Source organism: Silene latifolia, chromosome 11 (genome assembly GCF_048544455.1).
Source record: "Silene latifolia isolate original U9 population chromosome 11, ASM4854445v1, whole genome shotgun sequence".
NCBI classification, from domain to species: domain Eukaryota; kingdom Viridiplantae; phylum Streptophyta; class Magnoliopsida; order Caryophyllales; family Caryophyllaceae; genus Silene; species Silene latifolia.
Window position 1 is genome coordinate 136407856 of NC_133536.1, and position 20454 is coordinate 136428309.

The following is a 20454-nucleotide window of genomic DNA, read 5'->3' on the forward strand; positions in this document are numbered from 1 at the left end:
GAGGAACGGCGGTTCCGACTTGATTCTCGACAAGAATGACTCTTCTTGGCTCGGCTTCCAGAGCATGAGGGAGAGGGGGATTAATCTTCTTCTCGGGGCAATCCTTCATGAGATGTCCGGGCTGCTTGCAATGGTAACACTTCAAGGGCACATCATAGCATCCAATCCCGGGGTAATAAGTTTGCCTACACCTGAAGCACTTGCGGTTCTTCGCAAGCCTATTAGTAGATGTAGGGACTTGTCCTTTCGGCTCTTCCACTCTTGGCTCTTGTCCTCCATGGTCTTGTACTCTTTTTCCTTGGACTCTCAGCACAAACCTCTTCTTGTTAGCAGATAACGAAGATGAGGGCACAAAGGTTCTCTAGCCACGACGGATAGGGGGATGATTAACTTGAGAATTGGCATTTCGTTGATTCCGAAGAATTAGAGTAAGGGCTTCCATGATAGTATTCTCCACCTTGGTTGGTCGTACCATCTTCTCAAGACACCAAAAGAGTCAACCATGTTAGCACCTAACAAATAGCATGCACACAGAGACTACCAACTTAGGTCTTTAGTTCTACCATCTCTCCTTTATTATTTGAGGTCAAGTTCAATTTAAATTCGGGGTACACGTGTGTGCGTCAGGAGAAACATATGCTCTGATACCAACTGTGACACCCCTCGATGAGGCATCAAAAGAACTATTAAATCTAAGCGGAAAATACGGGATTTTTAAAACCTTTAAAGTTTAAGTGCGGAATCCACCATAAGTGATCAAACGAAAATGAAAAGTAAGATGAATAAGTTTTACAATTGAAAACAAAGTGCGTTGGGGAAAAGATATCCCACGAAAAGGCACAAGTCTAAAGATAGGTGAGTCTAAGAAAACGATAGCTAAAGTCCAAGGGTCAACGTTCTCACACGTCTTCCCCATAATCTGCATCACAAACCTGTCATTCATGTAAACATGAACGCCACTGTCAGTGGGGAGTAACTCAGGGTTCTCCCAGCCACAATATGTCAAAATACACGTAAGCAAGAACTTATTTAAACATATTGATCATATATCATACTTGAATAATAATGAACAAGGGGGTATAAACGATAATCATAATGAGATAGGCATAGTACATTCATAATGGGTTAGACATGGTACATTATATTAAACATGCATTCAAGGTAGCAAAACATGGATAAGAGATTAGGCATCGAATCATATGAAGAAGGTAAACAACGGATCAATTAAATAGAAAATACATGGATGGACACCACAACCATTACTTTGAAAACTTCTTAACAGCCATAGCACGGGACGTGGCTACTAATGTCGCATTCATACTTATGGCTTACATCTCACCATAAGAACGGATGAGAACATCGATCCCGGCGATCATATCGCAACTAGAGGCTTGCATCTCACCACTAGTATCTGATAGGACCAAGACTCTCACAAACAATCATATAAGACGTGAACTCTCGGATATAAGGACATGCCAATGACCATAGTCAAGCAAGACATTTACGCAGTATGGACTCAAACAAGACAAACACCTAGACGCCAACCTCCTGGTAGGACGACGATCATAATACGGTCCTAGTCTAAACCTAGATCCAGACTCTCGGGATGGGCGACACCCGATTCGACAAACGATACATAATCGTATCCAAGACTCGAAACATGGCACGCACTCGTATCCAAAGGTCGAGTAACCTCTAATCGAAGACATGGCACGGTCCCGTAACCCAAGGTCCGAAGAAAGGCGGAAGGATATCCTAGTTTGGAAACATGACTCACACTCGTGACCAAAGGTCCGAAAGGGGAAAGATAACCCAATCCGGAAACATTGCTCACACTCGTGACTAAAGGTCCGAAAGAGGTAAATAAGGAATGTCAAGTAGTCACAAAATGTAAATCGTCACACTTGGGTCACAAATATGAGTAAAAATGATTGCACAAACAGAACGTAAACAATTCATGTGAAGCATGTATAAGTATAAGAGTATAAAAATATCAGGTGCTCTCTGCCGGTGTGGACACCGGCTGCCGGCCCACCGACAGAGGATACATGCTAAGGTAAAATAAGGTTAAAGTAGAGGAAAGTGTATTGTCTGCCGGTGCACCAGCTGCCGGCCCACTGGCAGGGGATACATGCCAATGATAAAACAAGGTTAAAATGCTAAAGTGTGTTCTCTGCCGGTTGACCGGCTGCCGGCCCACCGGCAGGGAACACCTACTAAAGACAATTAAGTTCAACATTGCACATTGTGTACTCTCTGCCGTTTGACCGGCTGCCGGCCCACTGGCAGGGACACACAACTTACCATATGAATTTAGAAAAATCATAAGGAACTCTCTGCCGGTTGGTGGACCGGCTGCCGGCCCACTGGCAGAGGCATACAAGGCTTAATTTCCAATTTTTCTAACTCAGAAATACAATGACGCGCTGCCGGTTGGGTAGGCCGGCTGCTGGTCCACCGGCAGGGACTCACTGTACACGAAAAACCCATCAAACAACCATCTAAAGTCTTCCAAGTTCAACCATCCTAATTTAAATCATCTTACACTTCTCTAATATGATGAATACTCAGAAAATTTGGCATGTTACGATAATTTAAACATATGACATCAATTATGAACCTTAAGATAAGATAGCATGTCACTCAAACATATGAAAATGCTCATAAAACCATTTCATTCAACACAACAATGGAATAAAACATGAAAGTCACCAACTTTAACATTTGTATGCATCCACCCACACATAAAACACACACATTTGACATGTAAGTCGAGTAACCCATCACCGTTACCTTTTTGCACTTAAATCCACAATAGACTCGTCTACCTTTCAAGAATCGACTTCCGGGTTAACTAATCTTTCTCCTAAACATAAGAAAACACAAATTAAGACTAAGAATCGAAATTAGAAAAAGGGTACCATGTATAAAATGGCTCGACAGCCATCTATAAGGAGGAAAGTTGGATCCTTTCTTACCTAGAAAGATGGAGGGCGGTGTGAGGAAGTGATAGACGCGAAAATCACTTGATTCGGTTAAGAATTGAACAAGTTATGGAGTTTTGAAGATTTGTAAGAGAAATGTGTAACAATGGTGTTTGTTGTTGAAGGTGTGCTGAAATTTGAGGAGGAAGATGTAGTTAGGGTGTTCTTCATGATTTTTATGAGGAGGAAAGAGTATTATGTGAGCCCAATAGTCATACAAGGCCCAACATGCAAAATTGAGTCGATATACACCAAAATTTACGTCTCAATCCCACTACAACTCAAGACGGAAATTATTATCATTATCGACCAAAATATTTATTTTTGTATAAGCTAAGCTTTAAAAATATAATATTTATAAAAATCATGTTTAAAAATGAGATTAATTAAGTTAAATAATTTAATATCTATATAAGCCAGTAAAATGGTTAATTAAATTATAAATGTCAAAATGGAAAATCCGCGGGTGTTACATTTATAATGACAATGAACAAGCCTTCGACTAATTCTTCAATGTGTTGGGCAACATCAACAACATCTTGGCTATGCCCTCTTGACATTTCATCTCAAGAGTGAGAGTTTGCTGGAGTCCTCCCTTAACCACCATTTGTAAATATTCTAAACCCTTAACTTGCATTTTATTTCTTGTATTGCATTTTTGTCAATTATAGATTTACATTTGTACATTTTGATCAAGATTATCATTTTTAGAGAAAGTAAGGGAGGGACTCAAATGTTTCTTCATGTGTAGTGTTTTGACTTAGTGTGGGGATAGCAATTGCCTAGGTTATCCGAGCCTTCGTAGTGCACCCACAATGAAGACCAAAGGAATAAAGAAGAAATGACTTGGGATATAAAGATACCCACGGGTGGAACTGAACCCATGAGGTACATGAGTGATCCGAGCGTCCCCATGGGAACCCGCTCGTCTTGGATGAAAATCCGAGCGCCCTGACAAAGCAACGCTCGTCCTGACAGAGATGAAAAGGAAAATATTGCTACTGAACTACAATCAGAGCGTCTCCTTAAGAGTCCGCTCGTCCTGGTTACATCAAAATTCGGGATTTCACCCTGACTATGAATCCGAGCGTCCCCTGATCAATCCGCTCGTCTCAAGCCAAAATCCGCTCGTTCCTCCTGAAGACGCTCGTCTCAACACAGGTTTCATTTTCTAATGCTGACTGAACTACAATCCGAGCATCCCGTGCCTAAGCCGCTCGTCTTCCCCTGCTGAAATTCAAAAACACGGGATTTTAAACCCCCTTTTCCATTTCATTTCATTCCATTCAAACACAAACACACCATCAAAACCCTAAAAAAACTCTCAATCCCTCCATCCATAAAACTCAATTTCCTCAACCAAATTCTCCAAAATCAAACCCAAACTCCCTCAAAACTCAATAAAATCACTCCTTTATCAACAAAAAGCCATTCAAACATCCAAATCCTCAAAAATTGAATCTATTTTCTAGAGTTATAAGCAAATTTAGAAAATCCTAAATCGATTTGGGATTCATTGAAGCTTGAGGCTACTAGAAGAATTCAAGCAAATCATTGGTTGGTGATACATACAAGGAGAAGAACAATGGCGAGGACTAAAGGTGAAAACAAGGCACCTACAAAATCAAATCTTTCAAAGAGGCAACAAGCTCTTCAAGCTTCCAAAGTTTTGGTGGTTCAACAATGGCTAGGACTAGTGAGGAAGATGATGACAATGGAAGTGATGTTGCTATGAGTGACAATTGAGGATTAGCAAGCTTTTTGGAGGATGCCACAATGTATTGTGAGTTTCCTACACCTCCTTTAGCTTTGTTCATTTCTCTTGTTTTTAAATTTGTATCTTGATCATTTGTTTGAAGTCGTAGCACCACCTAGAGGACTCCCACCTCGGTCCCTTTGAGGTGTCTTTAATTGTTCCCACCATGTAAAATCCAAAATGACAAATTTAGTTTCATGCATAGCATTCTTGTGCATGAACTTTCCCATTTTTTAACATTAGCAATAGTGTCTCATTTGGTTTGGGGAAGTTCAAGCATAAACATTGGGAGTTAATTCAAATTATGCTCTCCAACCAAACAAATTCATGCATCATATAGAATAGTTTAGAATGCATTCACTTGTTTATATGTCATATAGTTTGCATTTAATATAGAAATCATGCATTTTCATATAGCTTGCATAATTTCCTATCGTATTCGCCATTGAGGACAATGCCCATATTAGTGTGGGGATAGGAAATTCTAACACAACTTTTAAAACAAAAATGATAAAAATTGAAAAATTTTGAAAAATACAAAAACATGTCTTTTTATTCCATAAATCATAAAAACCATAAAAATTTGAAAAATTAAAAAACCCAAAAACATGTTCATTTCCTTTATAGTGTAATCTTGTATATATATTGTGTTTGTATATATTGTGTTTATCTATCCTTTGTCACATTGATCGACTACGCCACATCCGAGACATGAGGATATTGAAGACCGCATGGTATGATCTTTCCAATCTCCTTTTTCTTCTTTATGTTAATGACTATGTATGTGGTATAAACAATGTGATTATAGGATTGCATTTAAATTATTTGGCATACTAGTTGGCAGAAGCATATGTATTAGGTTAAATAAATGCTAGTTGCATCATGGCATATAGTTGCATTTAGGAAAATTTTGTGAAAACATCTACTTGGGAAACTTGACAAGTGTATATAAGGTCCTTGTAGATACTTTTTATTCTTAAGACTTTGCTCATTAGAATACTTGTAAAACACCCTAGGATGTGTCATGCTAGTATCCTTTGACCCATGGATTAAGGCCTGGTCAAGAGTACCTTGTGGAGTGATAACTCCTTGGCTACCGTTTATTCTAAGGTGACCCTTGAGGCCATGCAACCATCTTCCATATTCTACCACATTTTTGTCATCAAAAAGGGAATGGGCACAAAAATTGTTCAAATTTGAGTTCAAGAAATGAAAAGAAAAGAAAAAAAGTTTGCAATTGCATCAAAAGAAAAGAGGAGTAACAAAAATGAAAACTCCTATGCTTCAAATATAAGCACCCTCACTACAAATGGGGTGACTTTGAAAATGTTCAAAATAAAATGCAAGAAAAAGTTGAAATTGTCAAGTGTTGAAATGCCAAACATCAAAAGAAATGGCAAAGAAACGTTCTCAAAATGTCAAATGCCACAAGAAATTAGGGGGAAAAACAACAACAAAAGCAAACTCCCGTATGAAACTCAAATACAAATGCTCCCTTTATCCATCGAATCCACTTTTGTGCATGGTAGAGAGGGGATGACCCTTCTTCTTACCTAGGCAAGTAGGGGAATTCCGCGATTCTCCAGTGTTTCTAACACCATAGGGAGTCTACCCTTGACGAAAACATTTAACTATTTAGGACAAAGGTACCCTAGCTTAACTCAACTTGGAGGTGATTTATTGGTGTCCTTCTAGGCTTAGTAGTTTGAAGAAACCATATCTGTGAAGGAGTGTGTACCCTTAGATTGCTTCCCTTGTAGATAATTTCCGCCACTTAGATGAGGAAAGTGGCTATTCAATTTCGTAGATGCATCAATTACTTGTTTTGTATGCTTTAATGCTTGGATGTGTCGCCATTTTGGCAAGACCCACCTTGCCTTGCAAGAATGCATCCTACCTCATGGTTGTCTTGTTGTGAGTTGAAGGGGTGGAGTGAGACCCGCTAATTGTCTCACATCGGCTATATTAGTAGGTTAGTTTAAATAAGGGTCCTAGTTTTTGTCACCTCTTTACTCGGGACGAGCAAATGTTTGGTTTGGGGATGTTTGATGTGACTCATATTTGAGCACATTTAGTCCCCGAATTTACCTCGTTCCTATGCTTTATAGTGCATAATTGGGTCATTACCTATCTTTAGTTTTCCATTTTGTGTATTCTTTGAGGTTTTGTCCCCCTTGGTAGGAAAGGAGAGCTAACCTTGCATTTATATGGCGAAATTGAGCTAAATTGATCGCATCTAATGACCAAGCATGAAGGAGAAGACAATACTAGATGGCATATGTAGATAATAAAGTAGATTGGGCAATTATGAAAGGATCCTTGCATCTTCAACAAGATCCTCGCGGATTGTTGAGGAACGAAGAGAAAAGAAGCTGTCTGACTAAGGATCCGAGCGGATTGCCACCAATCCGCGCGTCTCCCAGCACCACCATCCGAGCGTCCTCCAGTCAAGACACTCGTCTTGAAGCCAAAGGATCTGAGCGTCTCCTCTATGATCCGCTCGGATCACAGGACAGAACCCAACGTGCCAAGACCAAAGCCGCTCGGGACGAACATATCCATACGGGACTAGCAAAACAGAAATGCTCATTTCCCTAGAGAGGAGCATTTCCTCAACTTTTCTTAAGGGTCTTAATAGTCATTTAAGCACTTAGTAACCCTTATTTTTGTACTTAAACTTTAGTATAAATACCCCTCTGTACTACCTAGATTATCATCAAGTTGTAATCAATTAGTAAGCAATCTTTATGCTATCTTAATACTTTCTTAATCCAGGAATCAACTTTTAATCTAGTCTTAATACACATCTCAATACGTAATATTTCCTTAATTTCTCTATTGATCTTCATTTATTTTGGGTAATTAGAAGATTATTTGGGTTTATTTGGAGGATTGACAACCTTCCATCAATCATCAAGTATTTCTATTATTCTTTGCTTTATTATTTGGAATCATCTTCATAGGTATAATTCTCTCTTAACCTTGTTTAATTATTGTTAATCATTGATCGAGGCCATTTCGTGTTCACAATTAAGCATATGTGGTCGTTGGTCAATGGTCGATACAAAACACAATTTATACTTCACAAACAACTCTACAATTAGTAAAGAGGCAAGTAAAGGTCGGATCCCAAGGGACGGGTATTGAAATGAGAATTCTATTGTAACTAGTAGTGTCTAGGGGGTGTCACAAATTGGGTTGATGTAGAAGGTTACTAAACTAAAATAGCAATGAAAATAAACTAGCAAGATGAATAAAATAAGGGGTGTAAACAATTGATTAAAGGCACTAGGGTGTCATGGGATCATAGGGGAATCATGGGATATGATCATACAAACATGTTCTCAAATTATAAGCAAGCAATTATTGTTGTGATGGATTGAGTTGGGTTATATCTTACAATCCTAGGAAAGTTTGGGTCCCGGAGCCGAATCGATTAGATTGTACAACACCTACAAGTCGACTTAATCTTCCCTACTCAACACATGCATGGTCTAACAAGACTCGAGTTGGGTTATGTCTTACAAGTCAAGTTGAATAGATAAGAGATGGTAGTAAATGCAAGGATTCATAGGCTTAGCATTTCATCAAATATAACATGTGCATGTATTAAGATCAAAACAAGCAAGCAAATAAGATATGAAAGCATATTGATTTAAGCATGAATCATTCCCCATGTTGGTTTCCTCTAATCACCCATTAAACCCTAGCTAAGAGACTACTCACTCATTATCATATTGATCATGCTAGAAAGGTTGTCAATCATACTATCATAATGAAACATGATGAATAAATGAAAGTAATTAACAATAATTAAAAAGGGATTAAGAGATTATACCTACTAATGATTCCAATAATAAAGCAAGAATAATAGAAGTACTTGAATCCTAGATTGAGAGGTTGTCAATCTCCCAATAATAACCCAAATAATCTTCAATTACCCAAAATAAAGGAAGAACAAGAGAGAGATTAAAGAACTAAAACTTGGATTAAAACTTGATTAATACTTGATTACAATATTGAAGAGAGATTTGATTGATATTAACTACACTAATTATTGATAAGAAGAACATGCTCCTCTAATTAGACTAATGGGGTATTTATAGTGAAAATTAGGGAGGATGCATTAGGGTTAACTAAGGGCTAAACTAGTAATTACACTTTTTAAGTTGAGCAAGGAGAATCCGGTATTTTCTGAGAGAAGGGCTTCTCTTTTCGTAGCTTGAAGAATGAAAATCGTGCTGTACTGAAATCCGTGCGGATTGGAGTCGGGACGGCCGGATCTGGACTGAGGAATCCGAGCGGATTCAGGAGAGGGACGCTCGGATTGTGCTGGGGGAATCCGAGCGGATTCCAAGGTGGGACGCTCGGATTGGGCTGGACGGACGGGCGGATTTGGTACAATCCGTTCGGATTGTAGTTCAGCGTCAATTCTTCTTCTTTTCTTCCCTTTTCTTCATAAATTCCTTGGGGATTTCCTCGGGGACTCAAGGATCCTTTTCTCAACATTGTTCTTCTACTATGATATGTACAAAGGCCTTCTAGTCTTGTCTCTTCTTGATGCTTGGCCATTGAATACAATCAATTTAGCCTCGTTTTGCCATGAAAATGCAAGATTCTTACTCCTTTCCTACCAAGGGATCAAAATCTCAAAGAATATGCAAAACAAAGAACTAAAGATAAGAAATGACCCAAATAGGCACTAAAAAGCATGGAAACAATGGTAATTCGGGGCTAAATATGCGCCAATTATGGTCACATCAAATATCCCCAAATCGAACCTTTGCTCGTCCCGAGTAAAGAGGTGACAAAGACTAGGACCAATACTAACCTAACCTAATAATAATAGCCGATATGAGACAATTAGCGGGTCTCACTCCGCCCCTTCAACTCACAACAAGACAACCATGAGGTAGGATGCCTTCTTGCAAGGCAAGGTGGGTCTTGCCAAAATGGCGACACATCCAAACATTAAAGCACATAAAATCACATAATGGATGCATCTACAAAAAGAATAGCCACTTTCCTCATCTAAGTGGCGGAAATTATCTACAAGGGAAGCAATTCAAGGGTACACAATCCTTCATAGATGCAATTTGTTCAAACTACTAGGCCTAGAAGGATACCAATAAATCACCTCCAAAAGGTGTCAAGCTAGGTTACCTTTGTCCTCAATCGTTAAATGCTTTTGTCAAGAGTAGACTCCCTATGGTGTTAGAAACACTGGAGGATCGCGGAATTCCCCTTCTTGCCTAGACAAGAAGAAGGGTCGTCTCCTCTCTACCATGCACAAAAATGGATACGGTGGATAAAGGGATCAATAGATATTTGAGTTTCACTTTTGGGAGTTTGCTTTTGTTTTTGTTTTTCCCCCCAATTTCTTGTGGCATTTGACATTTGAGAACACTTTCTTGCCATTTCTTTTTGATTTTTGGCATTTCAACACTTGACAACTTTTTGCATTTCTTTTTGAACATTTTCAAAGTCACCCCAATTAGAAACGAGGGTGCCTTGTATTTGAAGCTTAGGAGTTCTATTTTTGCTCCTCTTTTCATTTGATGCATTTTTGCAAACTTTCTTTCACTTTTCATTTCTTTGAACTCAAATTGATTTCTTTTTGTGCCCATTCCCTTTGATGACAAAAATGTGGTAGAACATGGATGAATGATGGAAGTATGCATGGTTTCAAGGGTCACCTTGGAATAAACGGTAGCCAAGGAGTTATCACAGCACAAGGTACTCTTGACTAGGCCTTAAACCATGGGTCAAAGGATACTAGCATGACACATCCTAGGGTGTTTTACAAGTATTCTAACAAGCAAAGTCTTAAGAATAAAAAGCATCTACTAGGGCCTATATACACTTGTCAAGCTTCCCAAGTAGACGGTTTCGCAAAATTTTTCTAACATGCAAACTACATGCCATGATGCAACTAGCATATACACATCCTAATGCAAACGATTCTACCAACTAATATGACAAACAATCTAAATGCAAGTCCTAAGTTCACATTGTTATACCGCATCAATCAAAATAAAGTCACATAGTCATTAACATAAAGAGGAAAAAGGAGATTGGAAAGATCATACCATGCGGTCTTCAATATCCTCATGTCTCGGATGTGGCGTAGTCAATCAAAGTGAAGAAGGATAAAACAAACACAATATATACAAGACAATATATACAAAGGAAATGAACTTGTTTTTGGTTTTTCAATTTTTTTCAATTTTTTTTTTGATTTTTGAAATTTTTCAATTTTTATGGTTTTTGAATAAAAGTTAAGTGTTAGAATTCCCATCCCCACACTAATATGGGCATTGTCCTCAATGGCCAAAATGATGGAAATTATGCAAAAATGAAGCATGATTTCTATACTAAATGCAATTCTACACTAAGCTATACTACATGATGCATGGTTTTTGTTATGACGGAGAGGATAATTTAGATTACCTCCCGTTGTGTATGCATTAACTTCCCCAAACCAAATAAGACACTATTGCTAATGTCAAAGCATTGGGGTAGTTCATGCACACACTATGCTATGCATGAAACTAGATTGTCATTTTGGATTTTCAAAAATGGGAACAATAAAGTAAGAACACCTCAATGGTACCGAGGTGTGAGTCCTTTGATGTTGCTAGGACTAAACCAACAATGATCAAAATGAAATAAAATACAAAGAGATATAGACAAACCATGGGAGTGTAGGAGTCTCCAAGGCTAGTCTTCCATCATGCTATCATCATCATCACTTCCCTCATGAGAAGTGGGCACATTGCCACTTTTCTTGGCACTTTCTTCATCACTTTCTTCATTATCTTGCTCATCATCATCTTCACCATCTCTTTCTCCATCTCCACTTGCTTCTTCCTCAATATTATCATCAATCTCTTCACCATTTCCAACAACCTCATTGTCTTCCACCACGTCCCTAGATGCACCCGGAAACAAGGCTTCTTTATCCGCCCAACTAGGCAAAGGACAAGATGGATCAAGGAGTCCTTGCCTAGCTAAATGTAAGAGGGGAGGATATTGAGCCAAATATGCATTCTTCCGATCTTCATAAGCTTGCTTGTGCATTGCTTGCATAAGAAGAGTGACATAGTCTTTCCCAATTTCAACTCCTTGCGGTTTGAACTCTTCATACACAAAGGGGTAAGGCGGTATAACAATGGAAGAGGAGGGGGTTTCATGATCACCCTTTTGTTGTTGAATGATGTACTCGGCTTCTTCGGATATGGGAAGTAAATAGTTGGTCCGGTGGACACTTAGACGACAAATCTTCGCGGGTAAAGTGAATGATCGAGCCTCACTAGTAAGCCACCCATACTTGGTGTCAAGGGGATTGTGAGCAACCCACTTGAACTTGTTAATCATGATAGACATATCAATAAGATGGCCACCTTCCTTAGCCTTGTACTTGCTATCCTTATTGAAATTAGGATCAAAGTGCTTGGCGAGGACCGTGACTAGGCCGCCATTAACAATAACGGTTGTACCCTTCTTCCCACTATCAACATGGAGCCATCTATCAACCAATAGCCTCAAAGAATTGTAAGGCTTGGTATGAATTCTTCCAATATTCAAAGCCGATTCAAGGAGAATAAAATCAAGTCTTGTGAAATGATTGGTGTCTTTCCTAGCAATTATGGTATTTCCCACAACTTTGTGCCATACTCTTATGCCCGGATGATGGACCAAAAGAGCACGACAAGCATGAAAATCATCAAATTTCTTCCTGGAGATTGCCTCCCAAAGAGGCTCGGGGTCATACTTCCCATATTGCTTATGATATTTCTTTTCATCGCTAAGACCCAAAATTTCACCCAATTCCGAAAAGGTAATGCGTCTACTAGTGTTAGCTAGACGAAACTCAAGATTTTCCCTATTTTCAACTTTTGTCACTTTTAAAGAACTTAAGAATTCCAAGACAAGGGAGGGGTATGTTACTTCCTTTGTTTCAAACAATTTCTTCAAACCCATGGCATTGAAAAAGGCTTTTGTTTGTTCAAGAACACCCAATTTCTCCAAAGCATCTTTACATATGAATTTGGTGGATTGAATTGATTTCATAGCAAACTTGGCAAATGTCTTTCTATGGGTATCGGAAATAAAAGTTACCTCCGGATAATGCAAGAGTTGATCGACACGGAGTAGAAGGTGATGCTCCCATAGAAGTTTGTTGTTGTTGTTGTTGCACTTCCAAGTTTGGTATTGATACCACCATTGCCAAAGCTTTCTTTGTTTGGAGAGCTTTTTGCCTTTGAGAGAGAGCCTTTGCTTTTGGTGCCTTTGTTGCCTTTGTTGCACCCTTTGTCCTTGCCATTTGATGAACTAACCAAGAAAAGAATCAAAAATCTTCAATTTGTAGAATGCCCAAATCGATTTGAAGGTGAAAGGCTTTGCCTTTATGAAATCAAAAATCGACTCAAAGGTTGAAGAATTTGTTCTTGGTTTTGATTGTTATTGAAGATGGAGTGATTGATTTGTTATTTGAAGGATGGTTTGATTTGATTTTGGTGGATTTTGTTGAGGGTTTTTCTTTTTGTGATGGAGAGGATGAGGGTTTTGATGTTTAGGGTAGTGTTTATGAATGAATGAATGAATGAATGAAGGTGGGGTGGGTTATAAAGAAGTCGACAATTTCAAAACGCAGGGACAATCCGTGCGGATTGGGCGCAATCCGTGCGGATTCTGCAGCTTCAAAATTTTCAAAATCCCGCCTAGAGACGGGCGGATTCTGGGGAATCCGCTCGGATTCTTTTTGAGGGACGGGCGGATTTTGTGCGGGACGGACGGATTTGTCCCGAGATTTTTCTTTGTTTTCTTGACTTCAAGACGGGCGTCTTGTATAAAAGACGGACGGATTCTCTGAGACGGGCGTCTTTCCGTAAATCCGCTCGGATTCTTTAACAGATCAAGAAATTTGCAATTTCAGCTCAGCCCAGACGGGCGTCTTCTCGCCAGACGCTCGGATTTCTTTGCAGACGGGCGGATTCTCGGGAATCCGCTCGGATTCTCGGTCCTTTGTACCCGGATTCACTTCATTCGTGCACAATGCATTTCCCTTTACCATTCTTCCATTCTTCTTCATTTATTGTGTTCTTCATTGTGGGGGCACTACTAAGGCATGAATAGCCTAGGCAATTCCCATCCCCACACTAAGGTAAAGCACTACACATCAATTGAAATCGTTAGTCCCTCCCTCACTTCTCTCTTTTCATGACAATTATTTTGATCAAAGTAAATAAAATCCAAAAATGACAAAAATGCAATACAAAAATTGAAATGTAAGTTAGGGAGTTAGAAATATTTACAAGTGGTGGTTTAGGGAGGACTCCACCAAACTCTCATTCTTGATGAGATGTCAAGGGGGCATGTCCAAGGTGTTGTTGATGTTGCTCAACACCTTGAAGAAGTAATCAAAAGCTTGTTCATTGTTATGGTAGAGGTCCTCAATAGACCGTGCCCCTTGTTGTTGATCATGATCGATGGCATGCCCAATGTAGGGATTTAAGATCCCTTCAAATTCGTCGTCCCAAAGACCACAAACTTCATTGAGTTGATCATTGAAAATCTCTTGCTTAGATGGAGACAATTCTCCCAATTTCTTCTCTTGGCCAATGAGGCCATCCTCTTCTTCCTTGGTTGATTTTGATGAGCTTTGCAAGCTTTCCTTGTCACAATTCACTTGCTCTTTGAATGGAGCATCTTCAATTTTCTTCCTCCATTGGAGTTCCGGTTTCTTCCTTTCATCTTTCCTATATAATGATCAATCATGAAACATGGCTCATGCAAACGAGGAGCTCTCATGGTCTTGTCAAGATTAAAAGTTATGCTTTCATCTCCCACTTCTAGAGTGAGCTCTCCATGTTTCACATCAATCCGCACCGCGGTGTGTAGGAAAGGTCTTCCTAAGATGATTGGAATGTTGGAATCTTCCTCCATATCAACAATGACAAAGTCCACCGGGATGAAAAACTTCCCAATTCGCACGGGGACATCTTCCCATATCCCTAATGGTGTCTTCGTCGATCTATCGGCCATTTGAAGTGTGATATTGGTGCATTTAAGCTCTCCCATTCCCAACCTTTTACTCACCGAGTACGGCATGACACTCACACTAGCCCCTAGATCACATAAGGCTTTGTTGATCGTTGTGTCGCCAATGGTACACGGTATTGAGAAGCTTCCCGGATCCTTTAACTTTGGAGGTGAACTCCCTTGAAGTATTGCACTACTCACCTTAGTGAAGGCGATAGTCTCAAGTTTCCGGATCGACTTCTTCTTTGTGAGGATATCTTTCATGTACTTTGCATAGGCCGGTACGTGATTGATTAATTCCGTGAAAGGAATTTAGACTTCTAAGTTCTTCACAATTTCCATGAACTTTCCAAGTTGATCATCAAATTTGGGCTTGGCTTGACGACTTGGAAAAGGAAGTCTAATCACAATGGGCTCCTTCTCTTTGGCTTTGTCTTCATTTTTCTTTGAACTTTCTTCTTTTGATGATTCCCCTTCTTTGGGAATTTGCACAACAACTTCATTTTCACTAGCTTTCACAACTTCATCCTCAACTTGCTTCTTCGGTGCCTCATATCTTGTACCACTTCTCAAGTGAATGGCACTAACCGTTTCATGTCTAGGGGGATTACTTTGAGGTGGTAATTGCCCCTTTTGTCTTTGTGAGCTTGAAGATGCTAGTTGAGTCAATTGTGTTTCCAACATCTTGGTGTGAGCTAGAATGTTGTTGATGGTGGTATCCATTGCTTGGCTATCTTTTTGCATTTGAGTGAAAAATTCTTGTTGATTCTTTTGCATTTGGAGGACCGCTTTTTGGACATCAAAACCTTGGTCATTTTGGTGATTGTATGGATTTTGATTTTGGTAACCTTGGTTTTGATTGTAAAAGGGTCTTTGATTTTGATTTCTCATGGGTGGTGGAGTGTATGTTGTTTGAGGGTTTTGAACATTTTGGCTTTTGTATGAGAGATTTGGATGGAACTTGGTGTTTTCATTGTAAAAATTTGAATAAGGGGTACCACTTTTGTAAGCTTGGAAAGCATTAACTTGTTCGGTTGTTCCCTACACTCACTTGAGTCATGACCCAAAGTTCCACAATTCTCACATATCCCACTTGGGATTGATGAGGATGCCGTCATGGCATTGACATGATGCTTTGATGTTTTTGAGTTTTCCTCAAGTCTAGCCATAGCTTGTTCAAACTTCAAGTTGATTGTGTCAATGTGAGCACTAAGTTGAGCACCCAATTGAGTAACGGAGTCCACTTCATGCTTTCCTCCTCTAGTAGCCTTGCGAGGCCTACTATATTGTGAATTATGGACCGCCATTTCCTCAATTTTGTTCCATGTTTGATTGTCATCAACTTCGGTGAACATTCCATTTGATCCCATATTGAGAATGTTCCTTGAATCTTCATATAAACCATTCCAAAATTGTTGCACTAAAAACCATTCGCTAAGTCCATGGTGAGGACATGAGCGACAAATACCTTTGAACCGCTCCCAAGCTTCATACAAAGATTCTTCATCCCTTTGCTTAAAACCCGTAATTTGAGCTCTTAGCATGTTAGTCTTTTCCGGTGGGTAGAATTTTTGTAGAAAGCTAGAGCCAACTTCTTCCAAGAATCTATTCCAAGGGTGGCCTTATCAAGGCCCTTCAACCATTGCTTTGCGGTGCCGATTAACGAAAAAGGAAATAAGACCCATCTTATTTGGTCTTGAGTCGCGCCCGTTTGAGAGATAGCATCACAATAATCGCAAAAGGTTTCCATATGAGAATGAGGGTCCTCACTAGGCATTCCCCCGAATTGGCTCCTCTCAACTAGTTGGATGAAGGAGGACTTGGCAATAAAATTACCGGTGAGATGTTGCGGTGTAGGAGTACCATTTGGTAGATTCTCCTCGGTGGGTATAGAGTGTGACGAGAATTTAGGCATTGTAGGTGGATTTTGTGTGGTATTGTTTAATGGGTTCTCTTCTCCTTCTATTGCGAAAGGATTGACAAACTCACTAGTGGGTTGAACAACTTCACCAACACCTCCCAAATTCCTCCTAACAAGTCTCCTATTATTCGTCAAGGTTCTTTCGATTTCACGGTCAAAAGGTAACAAATCTCTTTGTAACCTTCTAGACATGCAAAATATCAAACAACTCGAAAATAATTAGAACAAACCTTGAGGAGTTTTTACTTCCCCAAGGTGAAAAAGACACAACTAATAACAATAAAAGAAATCTTAAATCAATTAAACACCGTCCCCGGCAACGGCGCCATTTTTGATCGAGGCCATTTCGTGTTCACAATTAAGCATATGTGGTCGTTGGTCAATGGTCGATACAAAACACAATTTATACTTCACAAACAACTCTACAATTAGTAAAGAGGCAAGTAAAGGTCGGATCCCAAGGGACGGGTATTGAAATGAGAATTCTATTGTAACTAGTAGTGTCTAGGGGGTGTCACAAATTGGGTTGATGTAGAAGGTTACTAAACTAAAATAGCAATGAAAATAAACTAGCAAGATGAATAAAATAAGGGGTGTAAACAATTGATTAAAGGCACTAGGGTGTCATGGGATCATAGGGGAATCATGGGATATGATCATACAAACATGTTCTCAAATTATAAGCAAGCAATTATTGTTGTGATGGATTGAGTTGGGTTATATCTTACAATCCTAGGAAAGTTTGGGTCCCGGAGCCGAATCGATTAGATTGTACAACACCTACAAGTCGACTTAATCTTCCCTACTCAACACATGCATGGTCTAACAAGACTCGAGTTGGGTTATGTCTTACAAGTCAAGTTGAATAGATAAGAGATGGTAGTAAATGCAAGGATTCATAGGCTTAGCATTTCATCAAATATAACATGTGCATGTATTAAGATCAAAACAAGCAAGCAAATAAGATATGAAAGCATATTGATTTAAGCATGAATCATTCCCCATGTTGGTTTCCCCTAATCACCCATTAAACCCTAGCTAAGAGACTACTCACTCATTATCATATTGATCATGCTAGAAAGGTTGTCAATCATACTATCATAATGAAACATGATGAATAAATGAAAGTAATTAACAATAATTAAAAAGGGATTAAGAGATTATACCTACTAATGATTCCAATAATAAAGCAAGAATAATAGAAGTACTTGAATCCTATATTGAGAGGTTGTCAATCTCCCAATAATAACCCAAATAATCTTCAATTACCCAAAATAAAGGAAGAACAAGAGAGAGATTAAAGAACTAAAACTTGGATTAAAACTTGATTAATACTTGATTACAATATTGAAGAGAGATTTGATTGATATTAACTACACTAATTATTGATAAGAAGAACATGCTCCTCTAATTAGACTAATGAGGTATTTATAGTGAAAATTAGGGAGGATGCATTAGGGTTAACTAAGGGCTAAACTAGTAATTACACTTTTTAAGTTGAGCAAGGAGAATCCGGTATTTTCTGAGAGAAGGGCTTCTCTTTTCGTAGCTTGAAGAATGAAAATCGTGCTGTACTGAAATCCGTGCGGATTAGAGTCGGGACGGCCGGATCTGGGCTGAGGAATCCGAGCGGATTCAGGAGAGGGACGCTCGGATTGTGCTGGGGGAATCCGAGCGGATTCCAAGGTGGGACGCTCGGATTGGGCTGGACGGACGGGCGGATTTGGTACAATCCGTTCGGATTGTAGTTCAGCGTCAATTCTTCTTCTTTTCTTCCCTTTTCTTCATAAATTCCTTGGGGATTTCCTCGGGGACTCAAGGATCCTTTTCTCAACATTGTTCTTCTACTATGATATGTACAAAGGCCTTCTAGTCTTGTCTCTTCTTGATGCTTGGTCATTGAATACAATCAATTTAGCCTCGTTTTGCCATGAAAATGCAAGATTCTTACTCCTTTCCTACCAAGGGATCAAAATCTCAAAGAATATGCAAAACAAAGAACTAAAGATAAGAAATGTCCCAAATAGGCACTAAAAAGCATGGAAACAATGGTAATTCGGGGGCTAAATATGCGCCAATTATGGTCACATCAATCATTTTCATTTATTCATCATGTTTTGCCTTGCTAGTATGATTGACAACCTTGTTAGCATGTTAAACTTGATAATGAGTGAGTAGTTTCCTTAACTAGGGTTAATGGGGAATTAGGGGAAACCAACATGGGGATTGATTCATACTTAATCTAATATGTTTTCATAATTAATTTGCTTGCTTGTTGTGATTTCAACTTATGCACATGTTATGTTTGATGAAATGCGAGCCTATGAATCTTTGCATTTTTTACCCATCACCTATCTTTTCAATGAGACTTGTAAGCTTATACACTAACTCGAGTCTCTTTAGAACAAACATATAGTTGGATAGGAAGACTAAGTCGACTGGTAGGTGTTGTACAATCTAATCGATTGGGCTCCGGGACCCAAACCTGATTAGGGATTGTAAGCTTATACACCAACTCGATCCCATCACAACAATAAGTGCTTGAATCTAGTAGAGAACACGTTTGTATGATCAACTCCCATGAATCCCCTACGAACTAATGACACCCTAGTGCTTTTAATCAATTGTTTACATATAATTTTAATCACCTTACTTGTTTTTATTACTTTGCTTTCACATTGTTAATTAGTTTAGTTGATCTCCTATCTCAATCCAAATTGTGACACCCTAAGACACAACCATTTGCAATTGAAAATCCTACATCAATACCCGTCCCTTGGGATCCGACCTTTACTTACCTCTTTGCTAAGAGTAGTTTGTGAAGTTATAAATATTGTTTTGGTTATGTAACTTTTGACGACGAGTTTTAACCTCACACCAAACACGCCCGAGTAGTACCGTACTCGACCGAGCAGCCTGTGCGCCACTGAGTACGAGCATGTACCCAACATAGTACTTCTGTGATGGGTGTGAGTTTAGTGTATGGGGGAGGATATGTTGGTATGCGCGACTGTAATGGTAAGCTTATATGGTCGAGAGGTGAGTTTATCAAGGCAAGAAGCACCCTTTGTGAGGTATGGTGAGTTATATGATAGTGGGCTTGAGTAATGTAATGGTAAGCTTATATGGTCGAGAGGTGATGTGAGTGGTAATGTAAGTCCGATAAATGTGATAATAATAGTTTGGAATGAGGGATGTGAATTATGGTAAATTGGGATATGTGGGGATTTCTGGAGGGAGATGATTATGACTATGTTGGGTGAGGATATATATAATGGAAGGTCGCGATATAAACTTGAAAAGATTGGTGTTTAGTGAGCTTAGATCGATGGATGCCGCAATGAGAATTTGTATGTAGTGGTTGTGTTTGGGAATTTGGATTACTAGGAGGTGAGCCTAGTGTGTAATTCCTTGGGAAGTAACGGGATGAGGTGAATCTTGGCTTCCAGAGATGTTAACGGAAGATGTAATCAATTAAGGATAAAACATTGAGTGGATGGACTTATTGGTGGTGAGTATGAGTGTATAGCATGTTGAGAGAGATTATGTATGAGTGTGAACAAGACGTTGATACGAGCTACTAAGATTTGACCTTTTTAGCAATGAGAGGGTAACAGAATTACTAAAGAGCTAGGTAGTAGGAGTAAGGAGTGGAGTTGTTAAGCGATGTTGTCGAGTGTAATAGGACAAGAAGAATGGAAGTAAGTTTAGTGAATATTCACAAGAGTTATGGGACATGAAAGTAAGAA

The 20454-nt window shown here is 39.2% G+C and overlaps 1 non-coding gene across 1 annotated transcript; it reads left to right on the forward strand.

Annotated features, from left to right (window-relative positions):
* The first annotated feature begins 16221 nt into the window (after window positions 1-16221).
* Window positions 16222-16328, forward strand: LOC141616412 (small nucleolar RNA R71). Its single transcript, XR_012530761.1, has one exon. It is a non-coding gene; the product is annotated as a small nucleolar RNA R71 (small nucleolar RNA).
* Window positions 16329-20454: the final 4126 nt, after the last annotated feature.